Below are 23,919 nucleotides of genomic sequence, written 5' to 3'. Positions count from 1 at the left end.
TCATATTTTCCCAGAAATTGTCCATTACTGCCATGCAAACTATATCCCCAGCCAAAGAGCAGTGATTTCCCCTAACCAGACTGTACTTTTCACCATCACTGTTGAATCAATCAATGAAATGCTACAACTACAACTAGGGCAAAACCTAACCCATATTTCAATTGAAGACCTATTAGACCGATTCCCTAAGCTTACCACTGCAAAACTTGCTGAGATGTTCCAAACCTTCATAGTAGAAGAAAAGCATATTCCAAAAGATCCTCCTCCAATAATGTAAACTTTGAAACGGGAACTATAAAATCAAAACGAGAACTCTGCCCAAAAAACCCCGGAAAAACATGAAAAACAGTGCTAAAAACGAAAAGTGTGTATACTAGAACGATGGTTTTTTTTCTTTAGGGTCAATTTTGAACATGCTTTAAAAATGGCAGTGAGAACAAATCTTTTGTGCAAAAATTGTGCAAAAACCAGCCTAAAAATGAAAAGTGCTAATAATGGAACGATAGATCTTTTTCAGGCTTAATTTTCAACATTTTTAAAAAATGCAAGTAAAACCGAATTTTTATGTGCAAAAAACACCCTCAAAACAAAAGTGTTGATGCTCAAATAACACTTTTTTTTTTGGGTAAATTTTCAACATTTTGAAATAATGGTGTAAAAGATTTTGTTATGACTCTGAAAAACATTAAAATTTCAAAAAAATAATGAAAACATAAAATTAAAAGTAAAAACAAAAATAAAAGCAAAAAAAAAAGTTTAAAAAAAATACCAAAATGTAAATAAAAATATATATTAAAAACAAAACATAAAATTTAAAAAAAAAAATCAATCATAAAAATGTAAAAGAAAAAAAACAAAATTAACCTATAAAATATAAGAATTGAAAAAAATTAAAGAAATGAATAATAAGAAAAGCATATTTTCAAAAAAATAACATTTTTTTTAATGTGGTAAAGCATAAAAAGATTTGGAAAAAAAGAAAATAAAATAAAATAAAATTATAAAATTAAGTAAAAACAGGAATTTTTAAAAAAGCATTAAGAAAAACAAAAAAAATTAAATTAAATTAAAAACAAACTAGATTAAAAAAAATAGAAAAATAACAAAAAAATTAAAAAAAATTAAAAACTACAAAAATTAAGATTAAAAACATTTTCAAAAAACCCTAAAAAACAAAAATATGGCAAAATTAAAAATAAAATAAAAACCCGAAATACAATTAAAATTCAAAAAAAAAGAAAAAAAGAAAAAGAAAACCATATTTTCAAATTAAAAAATACAATAAAAAAAACATTTAAAATTAAAAAAAAACAATATATTTTTGATTTAACAAAAAAAAACATTTCAAATTTTATATTAAAAAATTTAAAATTTAAAATTTGGATTTGATAATGATTTAAAATTTGGATTAAAAAAAAAAAACATTAAAATTAAAAAAAGCTAGATATATTTTTGATATTTTTTAAAATATCATTTAAAATATTTAATATATATATATATATATATATATATATACACGCAATAAACATATTTAACAAAATTTATTTTTTATTTAAAAAAAACAATTTTATTGGCCACCGCCCCCCATGGGCGGCTTAGGCGGTAGCTATTCGATTCCAAGAATCGAATAGCCACTTCCGGGCCACCCCCACGGGCGGTTAGGCGGTGGCTATCCAATTTTCGGAATCGGATAGCCACCACTCAACCGCCTGTAGGGGTGGCGAGGTGGTGGTTATCTGATTCTCAAAATAGGATAACCACCGCAGTGGCTATCCGATTCTGAGAATGGGGTGGCCGAGCGGTGGTTATCCGATTCTGAGAATCAGATATCCACCTCAAGGGCAGTCAAGGAGTGGTTATCCGATTTTGAGAATCGGATAGCCATTGCCTAACCACCTGTGGGAGTGGTTATCTGATTCTTGGAATTGAATAGCCATCACTCGACTGTCCGTGGCGGTGGCTATTCGATTCTCAGAATCGAATAGCCATCGCCTGGATACCTGTGGGGGTGGCTATCCAATTCTTGGAATTGAATAGCCATCGCCCAGTTTCCCATGGGGGTGGCTATCCAATTCTCGGAATCGGATAGCCACTACCAAGCCCCCCATGGGGATGGCTGGGTGGTGGCTATCTGATTTTGAGAATCGGATAGCCACCACCCAGCCACCCCCATGGGTGGCTAGGTGGTGGCTATCCGATTCTCGGAATCAGATAGCCACCACCCAACCACTCATGGGGGTGGCCGAGTGGTGGCTATCTGATTCTCAGAATTAGATAGCCACAGCTCGACCACTCGTGGGGGTGGGCGGGCGGTGGCTATCTGATTCTCGGAATCAGATAGCCACCCCCATGGGTAGTCGAGCGATGGTTATTCGATTCCGATTATGGGAACTGATACTGTTATGCGTTCAATATTTGTAATATGTGATTTTCGCATTAATTTTTAAGTTAATCATTATTTTTTGAAAAAAAAGTGATTATTATTATTTTTTGACATGAAATTCATAAAAAAAAAACTATTATTTAACCATTTTTAGTTAAAATTTTCGTATAAAAATTGTGATTTTGACATGTCAATTCTAGCAAAAAATTATCAAAACATGTAGTTTTTTAGTTATATTTATGTTAAAAATGGTTATTTTTATGTCCATTGTTAAAAAATATTGTTTTTTAGAAACAATTATTTCATGTGGATTGAAAAATTAATTAAGGATGTATAAATATGTAGAATATCGAAAATTCAAAATATCAACCTTCTAATTTAAAAATGCAAAACAATAAAAACCTCACTACAAAAAAATTAAAATTAAAATAAAAACAAGAAAATATGAAGAAAACGACCACTTCAAAAATTATTAAATTTACAAAATAATTATTTACATTTCATACATTAGAAAATTTAAAGTCAAAAAATAGGTCTTTTAAAAAAAGGGTTTGATGTAGAATTACCACTTTTTTAAATCAGCATGAAAATCACTACCATTCTAAAACACAATGTACATAAAAAAAATTAAAGTGCTAAAAACTATGCTCTAAAAAAAACATGTGTGTTCTTCATCACCCCTTTTCAAAATCAGGTCACTTTTTTGCTATCTCTACAAAACAGATAACAGTATCAGTTCCCGTTTCAAAGTTTACATTGTTCTCCATATGTGTATACCATATTTTCCAAATTTGGCCAGGATATTGTAGCAATGATATCTAATATCCTAGGTTATACCACCAGTGAGTATATAGATGAAATCATCCTGGCTTTCATGTCGATCTTCGCTCCAAGACAATCTCCTGCTGTCATTTATGATAATGACAAATGTATAGCTGATAAGATGCATGACCAATTCCTTAGGATGAGTAATGAGAGAGTCTTCAAGTGTTCCTATATTTTGTATCACCTTTTTATATACTACCAAGCAAAAAAGTTCCCCATTACTCTCCATAAGCTTGATAGAAAGGGTCACCCTAGGTCAGTGATTTTCTGGACTCCATTGATCCATAAATATGACTCCCCATATTCATATACAGACTTCATAGATTTATTTGTACATGCCATTGTGACAATGTTGCTAGGAAGCCATCCTCAAAGAATCAGTTAGGATATAAAAAGGATTTGGCAGCTCTCAAAACAATCCAAAGTGGGGGATTGGTACTTGTACCAAAACCACACTGAAATTAAAATTTATGGATGTAAGCTGGCCCCATATAAACTACCCAAATACCTCCCAATGAGATTATTTTCTCTGGAGTACTATAGGCAGATAATCAATTCAGATGAGGTACATTTTGTTAAAGGCAAAAAGAAGGGCCAGCTTAGGATAAAAGACCAATTAGGTCCCCTCATTTGTAATAGCTGAGAAGCTGGAAAGGAGGTATAGCCCAGCTGCGCCAGGGAAAATCGTAGGAAGAAAAATAAAAAGCATCTTATTATTATTTTTTTTTTCATGTGGATATTGAGGTTCCACAGTCCGTGCTTCCCAATACCGTATTTGAAGCAGTTGTTAAGATCCCCTATGATATGCAGATGAAACAACCTCATGGTATCCAAGTTGAAAGAGATAAATTAAACAAATATGGTCGTCCTTTATTGGGATGCACTATCAAACCCATTTGCTCTTGCCACTAGAATTGGTACTCCAATTTCATATTCTAATTTGGGTGCCATACCTTCCAAATCCATTTTTATTATTTCTGTAGTACAGGTGCCTATCCATATAATGACGCTGGGGTCTCTGGTAAGATACTCCTTTCATTCTTCCCCTATGTTGTTTACGAAAATAGAGCTTCATATGGAGGTATGATCCCTTGGATTTTATCTGCAACAGAAGATAGAAAAACAAGATGGCTCCCTACATTCATCACCGTATCCTCGAAATAGAAAAGTATGCCAACCAACTGGAATGGGTGGAAAACACTTTAGAAGATAGGGATAACACTGAGGTTGGTGTGGAAAACACTTTAATAGATCTAGAGAAACAGCATGATGAGGATTCTTTCTTGCAGGTGCCAGGAGAATCATAAGTCCAAGGATAATCATAGGTCCAAGGAGAATCATAGGCACAAGGAGAATTAGAAGCATAACAAGAATCAAAAGGACCAAACCTGTCAGAGGAGCCAAATCAAATAGGTAGACCAGAGCCCACAATGAGTACCCCCCAGTCTTACGAATTCCTCTAAATGAGGAGAAAAGCCTCAAAAGAAATAGGGAAGGGGCCACTACTTCAGGAAGAGCAACATCATAGGTCTATGCAGAGACTACCCAGGCTAAAAGACAAAGAGTGAATCCTGTCTCTGAATAGGAATGTATATAAGAGATAATTGATGCCACAAGCACCGAAAGAGATGTGAGTAGGATTGCCACTCCATCTGGAGGCATCCCAGAACCTTCCACATCACATACCCATATATTAGAAAGACAACAGAGTGTGGAGGTATCCTCCTTCAGAATGCCAGTAGACAGAGACCAGGATATCAAAGAAAGTTACAAAGAAATAAAAGCCAGAAATGAGAGGCTGAAAGCCCAGACATATGTGGAGTACCTGAAAATTACCCCTACCAATCAAACAAGGCTCATGTCAGCCTATGATGTTAAAGAGGGGAAGATGCAGATGACATTCATGAAGCCCACTACTCAGCAATCGAGAATAGCAGCAGACTTCAAAAAGATAGACTTCAAAGTACTAGAAAAGTGCATTCATCCTATTGACCAGATTGAGCTGCACAAGCAGACAGGGGAGATGATTTACTCCACCTTAACAGGGAAAGCCATCACTGCCCACCAATTTCAAAACTCCCTGAATAATATATCAGCACAGTTCCAGCTGGAGAAGGCCTCTTCATAGGCCAAAGATACTATAATCAAGTCCTTAGAGGATTTAGTCATTGAGTTGGGACATGATCCCAAAGATGTAAAGGCCACAGAGAAACTGATAAAAAAGAAGAATGATGATATAGCTGCTCTAAAGAAATAGCTCAAGATTCCCCAATTACATCACCCACAAACAGTAGAAGTCCTGGGGGTACAAAAAGGACAAGAAGAGCTCATGGACTTGGTCCTAAAGCTAAATGACAAAGTAAAAGAAACCGTGAAAGAGTTAGACACCTTGATTCAATCCAAAAAAAGTGACCTAGTGTTATAGACATATTTGGGCACTTCAACCCCAATCTTATATGTCGATAAACTAGAGCTTTTTAACCCCTAAAAGTGTTGTTTCATACCCTAAAAGATCATGTTCAACTGATTACATCATTCCCCAAAAGTTCCACTTGAAAAACCATCCAGAACTAGCCTAAACTGGACCATACGGACTGCTCCACTATCAGGGTGTGATGCATGCTGACTTCTACAGTAGCTAGGTGCGATACATACTGATGAGGCCTTTTGTAGGGTGCGATGAGCGAGGATAGACAAATGTCCGAGATAGTTTGCTAAGTGGATGCTCATGGAATCTTCTAGAAACTTCTCCTATGACACTTGCCTCTCTAAATTCGCCCAGGGATGAGTAAGAGATCCAAGAAATCTCCAAGTGGAACCAAATGTAACAAGTGGAATGACACTAATCAAAACCCAGAGATGACTCAAACCCTTGCACACATCTATAAATGGATCCATCATCTAAGAGATCCAGGGGCTGGAATATTGTGAATTATAAGGAAGTGCTGATAGTTTGTATTTAGAGCATTATATTGTTGGGTGATCTTGCTATTTCATGAGGTGGAGAGGGATTTGATGCTGGGAGGATGATGCCAGATCAGACAACTGGGTTGTAATTCTCCCTTCTATTTAATAAAGTTCTTCGAGTTTTCTTCCGTATAACTGTGCAATTATGAATGTTATTATTTGTGAATGCAATTGTATGTTCATTATATTTCTGATTCTGTAATGATTATGTTATAATAGATCAAGATGCTTTGAAAGTTCTTTGTTACTGTGTTTCTACAGGTACTCTTCAAGCAGGATAAGTACGGAGAGGAGTTGCAAGATCTGTCAAGGGGGAGAGAGATCAAGCAAGGAGTTAAGTGGAAGATCCAGGTTGGTTCCTTTTATCTTTCTCTTATCATTATACATAGAAGAAATCACAAATTTCTTTAAATTGTTGTTTCTAGGGTAGTTGCCAAACCTAGAGGGCTAGTCGATCGAAAAGACACTAGTTTTCCCAGAAACAAATTGGTGACTCCACTGAGGATCAAGTAGATGTTTGTTTATTGTTTTTATTTGTTTTATAAACTATAGACGAGGTTTGAAGTTAGCCAAATAACCTTCAAATTTCTCTTGCCTTTCAATTTCATAGTAGATGAATGCTTCTTTAGTCAATCACCGATTTAGTCTATGAACTGAACATTTGACTTACAAGCATTCTAGATGCCATTTAGGTAGCTCAACAACCTCTCAATATCATTCCTCTATACTTTTCTCTTTCTTGTCCATCATAGCTAAGCTTAACTCACTAAAATCAACTGCAAATTCGAGCCAAAATCCAGTTCAGTTGCGCTTCCTGGTCCATCACACTATCTGTCACTTTCTACCAATATGCATCACACCTCCGAGTCTGAAAAGTGCGAGGCATCCCTGTTTTTGTGAAGCCTAGGTGCGATGAGTGACTGAACCTATTTCCATTCTTGAAATTTGGGGTTTTTGTCCTTGTTTTCAGCTCTGTTTAGTTGTTTTGTTGCTTATGAATAGTACCTCATTATTGAAGCCTCCTTGCATCACATAGATCAGCCTCCATTGATTAGGATTATAAATGTTTTTATGTATTTGTCCATGATTTACAGTCCTTTGTCGAAAAGTTTCTTAAATCGATCTGTTGTTTTGGTACAAAAAGTGTCGTAACTGTCGTTTTGTGTCAAAAAGAGAAGTGTCGTTGAGTCTTCCTTCCCCGGATAGTTGATTGAACTTTTTTTCAAGTATTTGATTTGATTTGTTGATATTTGAAGTGTCAAAAGCATTTTCTATTCGAAATTGAAAAGTGTCGTTTAGTCTTCCTTTCTATTTTGAAAAAGAAATTGTCGAAAATGTCGCTTTGAAAGAAATATTTCAGATCTTTGCTATACTTAGTTTTCCTTTTTGGCATTTTTTCACATTAAGGGGAATGAAAAACAAATACATGCATTTTCATTTGCATTTAGTTTGTGTGTGAAAAATGATTTAGGAAAATGCACTAGTGTGTGCTCTTTTCTCTTTGTTTGAAAGAATCGTATTCTTCTTTCCTTAGTAGCTAGGATTTTCATTGATCAAAATAAACAATGATTGTTTGTCATTGTAGATTGAATTTTTAGGAATTTCAAATCAACATCACATGGTGAACCATTGAAAGGAAAACTTTAAACAATATCAACTCTAAAATAAATTTCAATGAACTTAACAACACTTTGGAACTTAACGCAACACATCTAGAGGTCTAGGCTAGAGACGTGTTCCAGCATCGTAAAATCTAGTAACTATCGTTTTCATTGAAGGTTGGGTGATTCCTCTTCCTTGATACGACAAGTGATAGCACAGACTTGTGCTCCTCGTACCGTCGATTATATATTGGGAGACCACAATAGGCTTATATCCTTTATCCATAGGAAGCCGAGTTTGCCGCCCTATCGATCGCAATGTACTGAACAAAACATTCGGGAAGATTGGCAGTCGTACATAAGTCCTTGGTAATTTCTCTTTAATTTATCACCACGGTGTATTTTGCAGTTTTGTGATTGGTCTGGTAATCCCTCTGTCTAGATTTCCAAAGTAGTCACTTTCATTCCTTTTCCACTCTTTAAAAGAAAAGGTCCATCTGAGCACTTGTCACTTTAGGCTCATTAAAAATCAAAGGGGACTAGAGTCATCTTTAGCTTTTTCTCGACTCTTAAAAATTAAAAAAGCAAAGTTGTGTCAAAGCGTCATTAAAATTTATTGAATTTGGAATAACATCCCTATTCCTTCGTTGATCTTAGGTTGAGATAATGGAGTCCACCAATCAAGGAATCCCTCTTAAGGAGAATCCTATTCCTTTTACTTCCTGGGGAAATATTGTTGCTCCTCATATGGCCACATTGTCCCTTCCGGGAAATACTATTGGCCTACTAGTATGGCTGTTCTCAACCTCTATGGTTCAAAATATCGTGATTCCTTAGCAATCGAATCAGCATCCAATTGATACTAAAGTTGACCCTTCACCTTCTTCTTTGTTTGTTTCTCCCTCCCCTTCTTCCTCTTCACTTGGTGAAAGTAGTGATGCTAATAACCAGGTGGCTAAGAAGAAGAAGAAAGGTAAGGAGAAGAAGAAGAAGCCAATTCAGCAAGGGGGCAAACAAGCAACCATAGATTTGGATGCATCAGCTGGTGAAAATCAACACATTAAAGCTCCTAAACCCAGATCTCCATGCATAATTTGTAGAGGAGACCATTTTCATCGAGAATGTCTGTGCATTCCTCAGATCTTGAGAGAATGGTCCCCCCGTTCACACCAACCGGTGTCATCAACCTCTGGTGATCATGTTGACAGCACACCATCAACTAGTGATAATGAAGTCCATGGACAGAAAGGAAAGGTCAAAGTTCCATGTAGGTTATGTGAAGGGGACCATACCCTTCCCCATTGTCCTTTTTTGGATGAAGCCAAAAGTGTCTTGCATTACCGTCTTGCTTCACTGCAGCGACTTCCACCTGGTTACAGGAAACTCTCCCCAAGTCTTTTACTAGTTGAAAATCCAACTGACATAACTCAACTGTCAGTCGAAACTCTTATCATTGAAATTGAATCTTCTGAGTCTATACCTGACGAAAGTCAACAGGTCGAGGTGGCAGTCGACCCAGTTTTACCTTCAGAAGATCATACACTTCCCAAAGAGAGTGAGAACGATACTTTTCAAATTCTTTTTGTTACTTCAGAGTCCGATGAACATGGGGACAATCCGCCCATTCCTTCACAACAGGAAGAGAATCCCAGTTCCCTCTACTCAAGGGGTTAATTCAATCGTTTATTCGGTACCCCCTCCAAGTAGTCTAGTCACTTCCTTTGATTGGAATTGACTAGCGAGATCTCGCCTTCCTTCTTATGTACCTTTTTGGATCATAGTACAACTTTACAAAATGATCGTGTCAGGCACTATCATAGATGAGGGTGCATCAGTGAGTATCCTTTCATCAACTTCTTGGAAAGCGCTTGGTTTTCCATTTCTTATGCTTGTTACACAGAATTTGTCAGGATTTAACAAAGTTAGGGATCCTTCCTAAGTTACTGATAACTTTGGGAAGGAAAACCGTTCACCTGAACGTGATGGTAGTCCCAGGACCGTTAGATTACAATCTACTCCTTGGACATGACTATGTTTACAACATGGAGGCTATTGTTTCAACACTCTTTTGAGTGATGTGTTTCCTGCATGAAAGCAAAATTGTCACCATCGACTAGCTTTCATTCCCCGGTTCAAGCATACCTCTAAGTCGATCATCATCCCTAAATGGTCCTTGTACATCAGCAGTGTCTCTTCAACCTTCATTCCATCCACCTAATTACCGCAAGTAGTCTGGTGAATGTAACGAAGCTTAGGGGGCATGCACCCTTGTCTATTTGGCGGACAAACCCAGCTGAAAAGATAAGTTTCCCTATAGGTTATGTGAGTGGTGAGACACCATTCACCTTTGCCTATTTGGCAGACGAAGCCAAGGAACTATTTTGTCTATTTGGCAGACAAAACCATCCTACCATATGAATTTCCCTGTAAGTTAAGTGATTGGTCTAACATACATTTCACCTTTGTCTATTTGGCAGAAAATGCCAAGGAAGTGTTTTTTCTAACCACTGACAAAAACAATCCTGCTTAACCACAGTGATTTCCATATGGTTACTGGAGATTCTCCTTTTCATCATGCTGGGGGCATGCAAACCTTTTTCAATTTCATTCTCTACTTTTTTTAGCCTTTTATCTTATTTGTTGTTTAGCTTCTTAGGTTAGTTGATTGGTCTGACCACCATTTTCCTTCGTTCACATTGTGGACGAGGCAAAGGAAGTGTTATTTCTAACCACTAACAAAAAACCATCCTACCTAACCTCAGTAGTTCCTTAGATTTTTAGTTTTTCTAGCTTTTTAGTTTTGCTTATTCAATTTTGTCATTTCTAGTTCGCATAAAAAGAAAAACTAAAAACTGAGCATAGTTTCTGCAAGGTTCAAGCTCATTAAAAAATGAACCCGCCTCTAGTACCGAGCATAGTTTCCGCAAGGTTCAAGCTCATTAAAAAATGAACCCGCCTCCAATAAATAACCTCTGTGATTGCCATGTTGTCAGCCTTTTGAGCCTTGGTTGTGTACCGCCCATCACCTCCATCCTTTTGGCCAATCATACGCCTCCACTTGGTTGTTTACCCTTTTGAGGAACATTTGCGATGAGTGGTCTTGTTAGCCAACCTCTTCACATCACCATGTTTTGAGAAGTTCCAAACCGACCCGGAACCAGTTGCTACCCTATACACCACTCATTCCTCAAAAACAAGCCTTCTTTAAACCCTTTTCAGACTCGTTAAATATGAAAAGATTGTCGAGAAATTGGCCTTTCCAGCTCATTAAAGTGATGGGAAATGCCATCCCTCCTGTATATTTTAATATTTTTCGGACCTAAGGGATTATCTCACAAAAAAGTTCGAGTGCTTGTCTTTTTCGGCTCGTTAAAGTGATCGAAAAGTCATCCCTTTTGTATTATTTTAATATTTTCAGACCGAAGGGATTATGCTACGAAAAAGAACTTCTGGAGTTTCCTTTTCATCCCTTTTCAAACTCTCTAAACATTAAAAGGACCGAGTTATCCTTGTTGTTAAACTCGTTAAAACAATAGTGACAAACTTGTCCTAGATGAGACAAAATTTCCTTTTCATCCATTTTTCAAACTCTTTAAAAATGAAAAAGACCGAGTTATTTTTGTTGTTGAACTCGTTAAAACAATAGCGACAAACTTGTCCACCCAAACAAGAACGAGTTTCACTATCGCTAGACTCGCTAAAACATAGCGACAGGTTTGCCCGAAGGGAAAATTATAGAACAAGCATATGTTATCCTCCTCATGCTTGAAAAAAATAAAGAGGTACTGGTCAGCATTGACTGGGGAAAAAGGGGAGAAAACTTGAAAACTTTATGGTAGCAGGTTGCTCTTGAACATGACACTTTCACTCCATCACCATGATTGAATCGGGTTGGGTTATTCCATTCACCGGTCATTTCGCCATTGGTCTTTCACACCATCCATTTTTGGGGTTAACGCTACCAATCCATCTCAGTGTCCTTGATATGTTCAAGAGAAGTCATTCAGTGGAGAATTTACCACTGCAATACCTTCAACCTCCATTTTTCATGACTGCCATTCCTTAACCTTGTGTCGTCGATCGTCTTCACCTCCATAAAAATCATGCTTCGTTTTGTGTCGTAGATGTGGGATACATTAAGGCCCTCCTACGATGTGTCACTTCTTGTTGACATTAGCTCATTATCTAAGAAGTCGACTTAGAAACAACCCTTTTAGTACTTTGAAGCTTGCATGCCTCAATGGCAAGTTTCTCACTTCCGGCGGTAGGTTGACATCAATGGCCTTCGACCAAAATATTTTGCGTGGTGTTCGATATCAGATCATATATTCACACCACGTCAATTGTACTGTAGTACCTTGAGGGTCATGGTCATTATCAGTGATTCCTCTCGCATCTGTTAACAACTTACATTATTGGCTGGTAATCAGGCGATGTCCTTCCATGTTCGACTTCAGAAAATCTTTTCACATGTATCGACTTGTACATCGAGTGAATATTGAACGAGTTTGAAGACCCCGAATCTAGTTTCATCCATTCGGGCTATGATTTATTCAGGGATATAAAGACATCAAATGTACACAGAAGTTGCACAGATGGTCATCTAAGCCACGGAGGATGACTCTACATATGAAGAATCACCAGTCTACAACTGTAGACGATTATCTGTTCCATGTACATGAAATGAATTTATAAAGCTGAGCATGGGAATGCCTGCCTTAGCTATATCATGAAAGTTATATTATGATGATGTATTGTATTGTATCTTATACAGGTCACCTTCCAGTTTCGAAACCTCAGATCCTCATGTTAAAGCATTTCACCCGACATCAAGATTTACGACTTCATGCTTTAGGGGGCAACTGTTATAGACATATTTGGGCACTTCAACCCCAATCTTATATGTCAATAAAATAGGGCTTTTTAACCCCTAAAAGTGTTGTTTCATACCCTAAAAGATCATGGTCAACTGATTACATCATTCCCCAAAAGTTCCACCTGAAAAACCATCTAGAATTGGCCTAAACTGGACCATACTGACTGCTCCACTATCAGCGTGCGATGCATACTGACTTCTACACTAGCCAGGTGCGATGCATACTAATGAGGCCTTCTGCAGGGTGAGATGAGAGAGGATAACAAATGTCCGAGACAGTTTGCTAAGTGGATGCTCATGGAATCTTCTAGAAACTTCTCCTATGACACTTGCATCTCTGAATTCACCTAGGGATGAGTAAGAGATCCAAGAAATCTCCAAATGGAACCAAATGTAACAAGTGGAATGACACTAGTCAAAACCCAAAGATGACTCACACCCTTTCACACATCTATAAATGGATCCATCATCTAAGAGATCAAGGGGTTAGAATATTGTGAATTGTAAGGAAGTGCTGATAGTTTGTATTTAGAGCATCATATTGTTGGGTGATCTTACTATTTCATGAGGTGAAGAGGGCTTTGATGCTGGGAGGATGATGCAAGATCAGACAACAGGGTTGTAATTATCCCTTCTATTTAATAAAGTTCTTTGAGTTTTATTCCATATAACTATGCAATTGTGAATGTTATTATTTGTGAATGCCATTGTATGTTCATTATATTTTTGATTCTGCAATGATTGTGATATAATAGATCAAGATGCTTTGATGGTTCTTTGTTACTATGTTTCTACAGGTACTCTTCAAGTGGGATAAGTACAGAGAGGAGTTGCAAGCTCTGTCAAGGGGAAGAGAGATCAAGCAAGGAGTTAAGCGGAAGATCCAAGTTGGTTCCTTTTATCTTTCTCTTATCTATTATACATAGAAGAAATCGTGAATTTCTTTAAACTGTTGTTTCTAGGGTAGCTACCAAACCTAGAGGGCTAGTCAATTGAAAAGACACTAGTTTTCCTAGAAACACCTGGCCACCACTTCTAGGACTGCCATTCCCACTCTTTCTACTGCAATTCCTTCTACATTGGCAGCATCATTAGCACCTACAACTCCACCTGCCACAGCACTGCCAATCACAACTGAATCTACAGCAGCAGGTACACCAATAGAGAAAACAACAGAGCTAGTAAAATTCATGGAGGAAATGTCAATCCAGGAAATAGAGCTCAAAAAGCTAAAAGGGAAAGTGGCAAGCTTAGAAGCTAACTGTCAGCTTGCCCAAATTCAGAAAAGAGAAGAAGCACAGAAAGCCCTGAGGATGGGTGAGAAGATCAAAGTCCTAGAAAAAGATTTAACACTGCAGAAGCCACTAGGATAGACCAAAGAGATGTTCTGGGCCAATATCATTGACTCTGTCAGTGATATTTTGCCATCAATTCAAGTTATATTTGAGCAAACTGAATTGGTGAAGGTAGCCACTGAGGCTATCTAGAAAGTAAGGGAAGAGTTAGGAGACCAACCTGAGGATGCAAATCAACTCATCCACCTCCTAAACAGTAAGAACAAACATGATCTCCATGAGCTTGGTGTAGAGGATAGGACTGAAGCCATCGTAGATATTAAAAAGGTTCTTTCCAAAAGAAACCTTATGCTAAACTTGGAAGAAAAATGCCACAACATGCAGGTGGCCATTGATAGGTTCATGACCAAATTTCAAATTTTGAGGGACAAAGGCCTTCCCAGTCCTATGGTCATCCATGATAAACTCATGACCCAATTGGACTACACTGATAGACTCAGGAAGTTGGCCAAAGAACAAGCCAACTCTTCAGGTATCAAAGCCTTGCCAATAGGGAAAGTACTAGATGACACTTTTGAAAACTTGTTCTTTTTAGAGCATGAGGTGAAATATTTGTTTGTTACCAAGCCTAAATTTGCTAAATACACAGAGGTAGATGAAATTTATAGAAGAATGTTGAAAGTAGAGTTACCTAAAGATGAATGGTGGGAAAAAATGACAAATTCACTATAAAACTTTTACACCAGAAAGTTACCACAATAAATCTAAAGGTAGCCAGATGAAACAGGTAGAAGACAAATCAACAGGGTCAAAGAGTATCAGTGAAAGATCAAAATGAAGAAGATTGCAGCATACAAATATCAGCCAGCTTAAAGGGTCACAACTCAACTGCAACAGCCAGCACTACCACAATAAAAGGGACAACATGATGCAGTTTTCCATCTGTCTCTATCTTCATTCTTGAAGATATTTTTATTTCCTAAATTAAATCTTAAACTGTTATGAGATATTTTGTAAATATTCTCTATATAAATACTTCACATTTCGAAGTATTTGGGGTGGATTCAATGACATTTCTATAGAATTTTTCTATAAAATCAAAATTCTAATGTATCAATGATTGGATTGGCTTGCTGGATCAAGGAATAAAGATCAGATATTTTATAGGATTCTTGTGTAAAGAAAAAACAAATAAGTATTCTCTCATGTTTATTTTTGGCTTTTCTTATGTTCTTCATAATCATGTATGTTTTTCTAAAAATATGAATGTCTAACTAGGAATGATATTTCAGAAATTGCATAAATGCACTCTGTCTTGACTGTTTACATTCTGAATGTTTTCTACTAAACTATCTTAGCTAGGGAATTCTTAATTGCTACTTGGATTTCGTAGTTTCCCCTGTGGTCTATAGTAAAGGATTCTTATTTTCCCTTTGCTCATCATCACCCTCTTTTCTTCGTTCTGATCGCAGTCCAAGGATTATTAATTGCCCTTTCACCTTGGTTAGAATCATTTCACCCATTAGACCTGAACATTTTCCTTTTTCTTTGCTAGCCTGCCCTGTGAACATTCCCTTTAATGATTTGATCCAGTTATGCTATCCTTTTATTGACTCCATAGCCCAATGGCTTGAGGACCTAGCTCTATCCATCTGCTCTTAGAATTCCACCACTCAATCTAAAATCAAAACTCCATGAACACTAAGAACTAGCCTAAAATATCATCGATACAAAGCTAAATTATAAAGAGAGAGCCCTGTCTGGACTTAGGTTGGCTAGAACCTGAGTCTGAAGCTTGGTTTGTGGTTACCTCGTATTATTCCTTCTTTTGATAACTTCTAGGGAAAACTTCTAAGTGATAACATAATGGCGACTCCACTGCGGACTCAAATCCTCAGTCTTAATAAACCTTTGAGAAAATTTCAAATCTTTATTTCAAGCCTCTTGAAGGGTTTATTAGAGGTTATTCACAAAATTTTATGAAAAGAAAGTAACTATAAAAGTTTGAAACTCTGGCTTCAAGGAGAACTCACTATACTAGGGAAAATCCCAATCCAAACCTTGCCCCAGTAGTGGATAATCCAAACTTTATTTCGAGAAGAGCCAAAAGACAAGAAGTTCAGAAAGTCCAACACCTTCAATCAAAGCAGATTAATGCCCTGATGAGTGGTTTTTTTTAGAAGACCTCCCCTTTGATGAGCCATTTGACCTGTCCATATTTAGAACCAGGTCTGAAAGTGCACTTGATGACAAAGTTCTAGATCCAGAGTTTATTGCAGATCTTGAAGTCCAAAAGGCAAACTAGTCAATTGATGAGTATATTCTAAATTCCCCTCAGTCATCCCTTACTATTTGTAAGATCCCTGAGCCTTCTGAACTAGTGTCAACTACCCTTATTTCACCATCATTCCCTTCAACCTCTGAAGTTAATTCCTCACCTCCATTTATACCTTCATTTCCCTACCAACCTATCATTACACATCAATCACCTGTCACTCCCAGTTCTCTATTAACTACTGTATCATCCCCTGATACCTCAACCCCACTTCTTATCCCTCCCCAACTTAGAGCCATGGCAAATACATATGCTTCTCTTGTGTTACCTACTCCACTTGGTTCCATGCCACAATATTACCAAAACAAAATTGTCCAAGTTGATGGCACATGACATTATACAACACAACATCATGTAAACAAAATGAAAGATTACTTTGAATTACATGAAATTGATATTGGAGATGTTCAAATGAGACTTTTTGCTCAGACTCTAGTTGGTGATGTAAGAAAATGGTTTATAACTTTGCCTGTTAATAGCATAGATAGTTTAGATATATTTTATCAGTAATTTTTAAATAGATGGGAAAAGAAAAAGAACCCTTTGCAGATTCTTTCGGAATATGAAAGCATCAGAAGAGGACCAAATGAAATAGTCCAAAATTACTGTACCAGATTTAACAATATATACAATGCAATACCAGTCAATCTTAGACCCCCACTTGAATTAGCTCTGATAAAGTTTCTTGATGGGTTTGATACTGATATGGCATTCCAACTTAGAGAAAGAAATCCCCCAACTTTAGAAGACATGCAGAGTGTAGCAGTTAGTGTAGAAGCTAACTTGCTAGCAAAAAGATCCCAGGTTAGGAATGAAAGGAGAGGACCCGTGAAAGATGAAGCCTCACCCTCTGACCTTAAAATGGATGTCCTAACCAAAGGAATGAAAAATTGATGGATAGGATATAAAAATTTGAGAGGAAGCCTCAATGGGATAATCAACAAGCACCTCCAGTGAGAAATCCAAACTTTAGTAACAATCAAAACCAAATTACTGGAAAAATGGACCTGATCAGAATTTTAGGCCTCCTTTTCAAGAAAACTATGCTAAAACATCCCATTCAGAAGACCCTAAACAAGACACACAAATTAAATTAATGGGATTAGATGAAGAGGAAACTATCTTCTTGACCCAAGATGACTAGGAATTGCATATGCTTCAGCAATTGCAGACCTAATCTGGAGAATCATTCGATTATAAACAAGGGTATGATTTTGCTATTTTTGAAGTACAAAAACAATACAATTTAAGGAGTAAAAAGAATTCTGATACTCCTAAGCAAACCAAGAAAACATTACCAAATCAACCTAAGAAAATCAAAACAACTCTAGTTTCCAAGATTCTCCAAATTCTCCCTAGACGAAATCAGAACCTTCCTAGTCCCACCATTGTAGATATAACCCATGACCAACCCTCTAATGATCAACCATCCACTTCAATCCCCTCCAAGGAGACAATTGAGAAATCTCCAAACACCATATTAGAAAATCCACAGAAAGAGACTTCAAATGCAAAAAAAGAAGAGCAACCTATTCCAAATCCTACTATGAAAATTCCAAACACTCAAACAGAAAAATCTCATTTGCCTTTCAATTTGGGAGCAGAGGTAGCTAAACTGAAAATTTCGGTTCCCTTAATACAGTTGATTAAAAATGAAACCTATAAGTCTCAAATAAGCAAAACCTTAAACTTCGTTGAGAATGAAGACTCTATCAACTTGTTTGATGATTAGCCTAAGCTTATATTCGGTCTTGATGTTAATGGAAAACCACTAGAAGGAGGAATCCCACCCTTTTATATTATCCTTAGCATTAATGATAAAATATTACACAATTCTATGTTAGATTTAGGGGCTTCACACAATTTAATGCCTAAATCAGTTATGGAAAAGCTAAACTTGGACATCACTAGACCTCACAAGGACTTGTTTTCATTTGATTCAAGTCAAGTCAAGTGTCTAGGATTAATTAAAGAACTGTGTGTTTCCTTAGTATAATATCTTGCTGAAACCATTCTCATGGATATAGTAGTGGCTGAGATCCCACCTAAATATGGCATGCTATTGTCTAGATCATGGGGAGCTAAACTCTAAGGATCTTTGCAACTTGACATGTCATATGCCACAATCTCAGTCTTTGGACAACCTAAAAAGTTGTACAGAGAGACCCTAATGAAATATGTTGTGAGTAGCCGGGATAAACCTCAAAACTTTCCTATCTACTCCATGCATTATGACATTGATTCTTTCATTTTGTATAATGCTGAACAAACACAAAAAACCACTTCAAACAACATTATTTCAGAACCAAAAGAAATTGTAGTTGCAGCTATAAACGAAACTGTCCAAACTCAAGAGATTTCCAATAAATAAGATGATCAAAACAACTCAAACAAGGAAATTTTCTTCCCCCTAACAGTGAAAATTATGAACATGAGATATTATGGCACCTTGAATTTGATGGATCAGTGAATAAGTTAGGAGCAGGAGCAAGAGTGTGGATATATATTCTGGAGAATGATCACTCAGAGGTCCATGCTTACAGACTGAATTTCAAATGCACTAACAACATGGTTGAGTATGAAGCACTTCTTTTAGATCTTAAATTAGTTAGAAAGTTAGGAGCTATAAGAGTTTCTATTATGGGAGACTCTGAATTAGTGATAAATAAGGTTAAAGCTGTATATATGACCAAAGATACTAGATTAAGTTATTATAGAGGAACTATTATAGAAATACTAAAAATTTTCCTAGAAACCAAAGTTTTTGTAATTCCTAGGAAGCATAATATGCAGGCTCATAGTTTAGCAATGTTTGCCAGCACTTGTAAGATACCATTTCAGCCTAACCATCAGTACACTACTGAGGTTAGGCACATACCTGTTGTCCATGATAACTTGAAAAACTAGCAAGTATTCACTAATGACCAACAGATAAACAATTTTTTTAACCTTAGAGGAAGAATTTGCAAATATTAATATAGACACTGACATAATAGTAGATCATGATTTCGAAGATAAATTAGAAATCAATGAAATAGAAGATGAAAAGATAGATAGATTTCATCCCAATAAATTTACTAAATTAGATGTATAAAACCTAAAGCAAGTTGAAATTGATGAGATAATTAATGAATACTCTGAAATCATTAATCTCAAAGACAACTTTTTTCCCAAAGGATTGACCCCTTTGGAAGACTTGTTTGATTCAAATGATGTCCCTAGAAAACCAAAAATGGAACCCTTAAAATCTGATATACGGGAGTGCAATATAGGCACTGAGGAAAATCCAAAATTGATCAAACTTTCAAAGACCTTACCTCCTATCGAAAAAGTGAAATACCTTGAATTACTAAAGGAATTCCAAGATGTCTTTGTTTGGAGTTATGAGAACCTCAAGTCCTATGACACCACCGTAATACAAAACACCATCCTCATAAAAGAAAACCAGAAACCTTTCAGTTAGAAGCTTAGGAGGATTAATCCCATCCTATTGCCTTCTATTGAAAAGGAAATCTAAAGGATGTATGAGGGCAAGATAATAGCACCGATTAGATTCTATGATTGGGTTTCAAATTTGGTGCCAACAATGAAGAAAACTAGTGAGATCAAATTTTGTGTTGATCTCAGGAATCTTAATAAAATTTCACTCAAAGACAATTATCCTCTCCCTAAAATGGAACATATATTACAAAGGGTACTAGGGTAAACCAAAATCTCATTATTGGATGGGTTTTATGGTTACAATAAGATTTTAGTTCACCCAGATGACCAGGCTAAAACTACATTTACTACTCCTTGGGGCACATTCATAGATGTGAAGATGCCTTTTGGATTAAAGAATGCAGAGGCCACTTTCCAAAGATCCATGGACATAGATTTTTCCAAGGAAATTCATGACTTCCTAGTAATATACTTAGATGACATCATTGTATTCTCAAAATATGATAAACAACACCTGGATCATCTAAGGCAGGTCTTCATCAAATCAAGGAACTATGGAATTTCTTTGAATCCCAAGAAATCTTTATTTGGGTTAGAAGAGGGAAAGTTGTTAGGCCATATAATTTCTAAAGATGGTATTCAAATAGATCCTGTAAGAATTGAAGCCATCTTACAGATACAACATCCTAGGAGAATTAGGGAATTACAAGCCTTTTTAGGAAAAATCAACTTTCTTAGGAGACTTATTTCTAACTTAGCAGAGTTAATTAGATCATTGAATAACATGTTGAATAAAGATTCGACCATAAAATGGACCATTGAAGCTAAGATATCCTTTGAGGATATTAAGCTATCCTTAACAAAAACACCAGTTTGATAGGGATTTCATTATATTTTCCTTTTCTTCAGAACACACAATTTCTACAGTTCTACTGCAGAAAAATGATGAGGGTTACGAACAACCTATTGCTTTTTTTAGCAAAGCCCTGAGAGATGCCTCTTTAAAATACAATATAATGGAAAAGCAAGCCTTTGCTTTGGTCAAAGCTATCAAAGATTTTAGAGTTTAAATTTTATATTTTCATGTAATAGCCTATGTCCCCAATGCAGTAGTCAAGGATATCCTAACTCAGGATGGTCTAGATGGAAAGAGAGGGAAATGGATTGCTACTATATTAGAATATGACCTATAAATCAAACCAACAAAGTTAATCAAAGGCGAAGGTTTAGCCAAGCTCACAGCTAAATCAATCTGTCAGGCCTTAGATATAAATTTTATTGCAGAAATGGATAATGGAGAGGAGATGACAACTCCACCAATTAGCCAGGCCTTTATTCAATCACCATGGTATGCTGACATCATATATGTTTTACAAAATCCACAAGCTCCTCTTGAATTATCCAGGACCAAAAGAAGATTTTTAAAAATGAAATCTTTAAAATTTTGCATAATTGACAATGCTTTGTTTTGGAGGAATCATGAAGGTATCCTTCTTAACTGTTTATTGAAAGAAGAATTTGACAAGGTGTTACAAGAGTTTCATGCAGGTGAATGTGGAGGACATCTTTACTGGAAAACCATTGCTGACAAGATTCTTAGAGCGAGTTCCTATTGGCCTACTTTGTTTTCTGAAGTAAATAAATTTGTAACCTCCTGTCATAAATGTCAGATTTTTGAAGGAAAGAAAAAGCTTTTACCCTTGCCCTTAAAACCAATCTCTGCTGAAGCACCTTTTCAACAATGGGGTCTTGACTTCACTGGTGAAATCCACCCACCTTCAACTACCCAACACAAATGGATCCTCACTTCTACATATTATTTTACCAAATGGATAGAAGCCATACCATCAAGACAAGCACTGATACTATTATAATAACCTTCCTTGAGGCCAACATCCTATCTAGATTTGGGTGCCCAACCAAGATCATCACTGATAATGCAACATCTTTCAAATCCAGAAGAATAATTGATTTCTGCAATAAGTATCATATAAATTTGAGCCATTCCACAACTTATTACCCCAAGGAAATGGACTAGTAGAGTACTCAAACAAAATTCTGGTAAATAGCATCAAAAAATTTCTAGAATATAACAAGAAAACATGGAACAAGAAACTAGTAAATGCCTTATGGGCAGACAGGCTGACCACGAAGAAATCCACTGGTACTAGTCCTTATCAACTAGTTTATGGAATGGAAGTTGTTTTCCCATCTTCCTTGGGAACACCAGTGATGAAACTACTCCAAGAGTTTCAAGTTGAACCAAATGACATCCAAAGAAGAATCAACCAAACAATTCATTTACAACAGACTAGGGAAGAAGTGTACATCAGATCTCAAGTTGTGTAGGAAAGGATTAAGAAGACTTTTGATAAAAGGACTACAGAAGAAGATTTTTACCTAGGGCACAAAGTTCTAAAATGGGATTCAAAAAGAGAGGATAAAGGTAAACATGGGAATTTGATTTCATATGGAAAGCCCCATATATCATTTATGATTTTAGAGGTAATAATGCTTTCTTCCTTAGAGAAATGGATGGCACAGAAGCAGAAGGAGGACTAGTAAATGGTCGAATGCTCAAACACTATATTGAGCCTAGTTGCTAATTTTACTAATCATTTTTACATACTTTACTTTCAAAAGTTTAGAGTGGATTGGATGGTGAGTTTTTGAAGTTGAAGCCCGAAGAGAAGGCCCTAAGCTTCAAAATTTTTACTATCATAAATAGCAGTAATGCAAAAATATGAAAAGGGAAAGTTGCAGGATAACATCACAACAATTTAGAGGGCCATTGGCCTACAAAGTTCTTGAAATTTCACCAGGAAATGCCATCCCTAAGTGGAGCCACTGTTAGGTTCCTATACCAATAGGAGTCATAGTTTTGAATGTCTGAGATTAAACTTGTAATATGTACATACTTTTGCTTTTTGCAAATGTTTTCCATATTAAAATAAAATTAAAAAATGTAAAGAGGGTATGTCCTAAAAGAATAATCAAAGGAAAAAAAGAATAAAAGGGTCAAAAAAGATGAAAAGTATGAACCCCAAGAAAAGAAAAAGGACCATGAAAGTGTGCAAGTCAAAATGCCACTACTATTTACTTTTTTATGCATAATAAATGATTGCGTGTAGTTTGTAACCTTTGCCACAATCCATGATAGTCAAAATGTTTAAACTTGGTTATTTCATGTTTCAATTTCATGTCTATAGATAGAGAATAAATATCTGACCAAACTGTTTAATCTTGCCTGATAATTAGATAGGTAGAGTAAATAAAAGGAGCTCAACTATTTAATCTGAGCCCTTGGATGTAATAAGGTTAGATTTAGTTAGTTTACTATTGTAAAGAAAAATAAAAATATTTGATAAGGGTTTGCTAGCTCAAATGCACCCTAATAAAGAGAAGTAAAAATGGTAGGATGAGTAGGTGGGTAAGTAGAAGAAAGGTTGCAAAAGTGTGTTGATTGATTAGACAAAGCACATTTATCATCTTTCAACATGTATTTCAAATTTGAATGGGAAATTAAGTATGCAATGGATATCAAAGTCAATTAATTAACCTCCCTCATTCATTTCACCTTTCACTTAACTAATTTCCCACAATAAAGATCAAAGTACTTGAAAACCCTAAGTCAAAGAGGCTCAGAGCATTTCTCTGAAATTTGGAGGGACCAGATCCTCAGCTCAATGACTTATAGGCAATAAGTACAAAAACCCCTTCATAAACATTCATTTCCCTACTTCAATTCATTCATTTTCCCTAATAATACTCTTTTCCTAAGGTCAAAATTAGTTTTACCTAAGCAAGGTGTTCATTCCCCCACATAAATCATTTTAGTATTACAAAACCCACAAAAACACTATATCGTAAGTTTTTATGTTATTATAGGAAAAGCAATAAAGCATGAAATATCATATACTTAGGTATGGTGCCCCTTTCTACTCATATTACTAATTACTAATTTATTTATTAAAATCTCGACTAAAAACCCCTTTTCCCCATATATTTTTAATTCCCGCAAATATTAATCAACCCTACCCTAGTTTAATTATATAAACTATCATATTACCCAAAACCCCGAAAATCCACTAACTAATCGACTTGTGATTAAGTTAGTCTAAAAAAACCAATTAAATCGCACCACAAATAACCTTGATACCTTAACCCCGCCTTAAACCCTTAGTAAACCAAAAACC

This window comes from Pinus tabuliformis, chromosome 5_2 (assembly GCF_031772625.1).
Source record: "Pinus tabuliformis cultivar Carrire ecotype Pingquan chromosome 5_2, CPIR1, whole genome shotgun sequence".
NCBI classification, from domain to species: Eukaryota; Viridiplantae; Streptophyta; class Pinopsida; order Pinales; family Pinaceae; genus Pinus; species Pinus tabuliformis.
The sequence above is the reverse complement of the archived record's forward strand: the minus strand, read 5'-3'. Positions refer to the sequence as shown.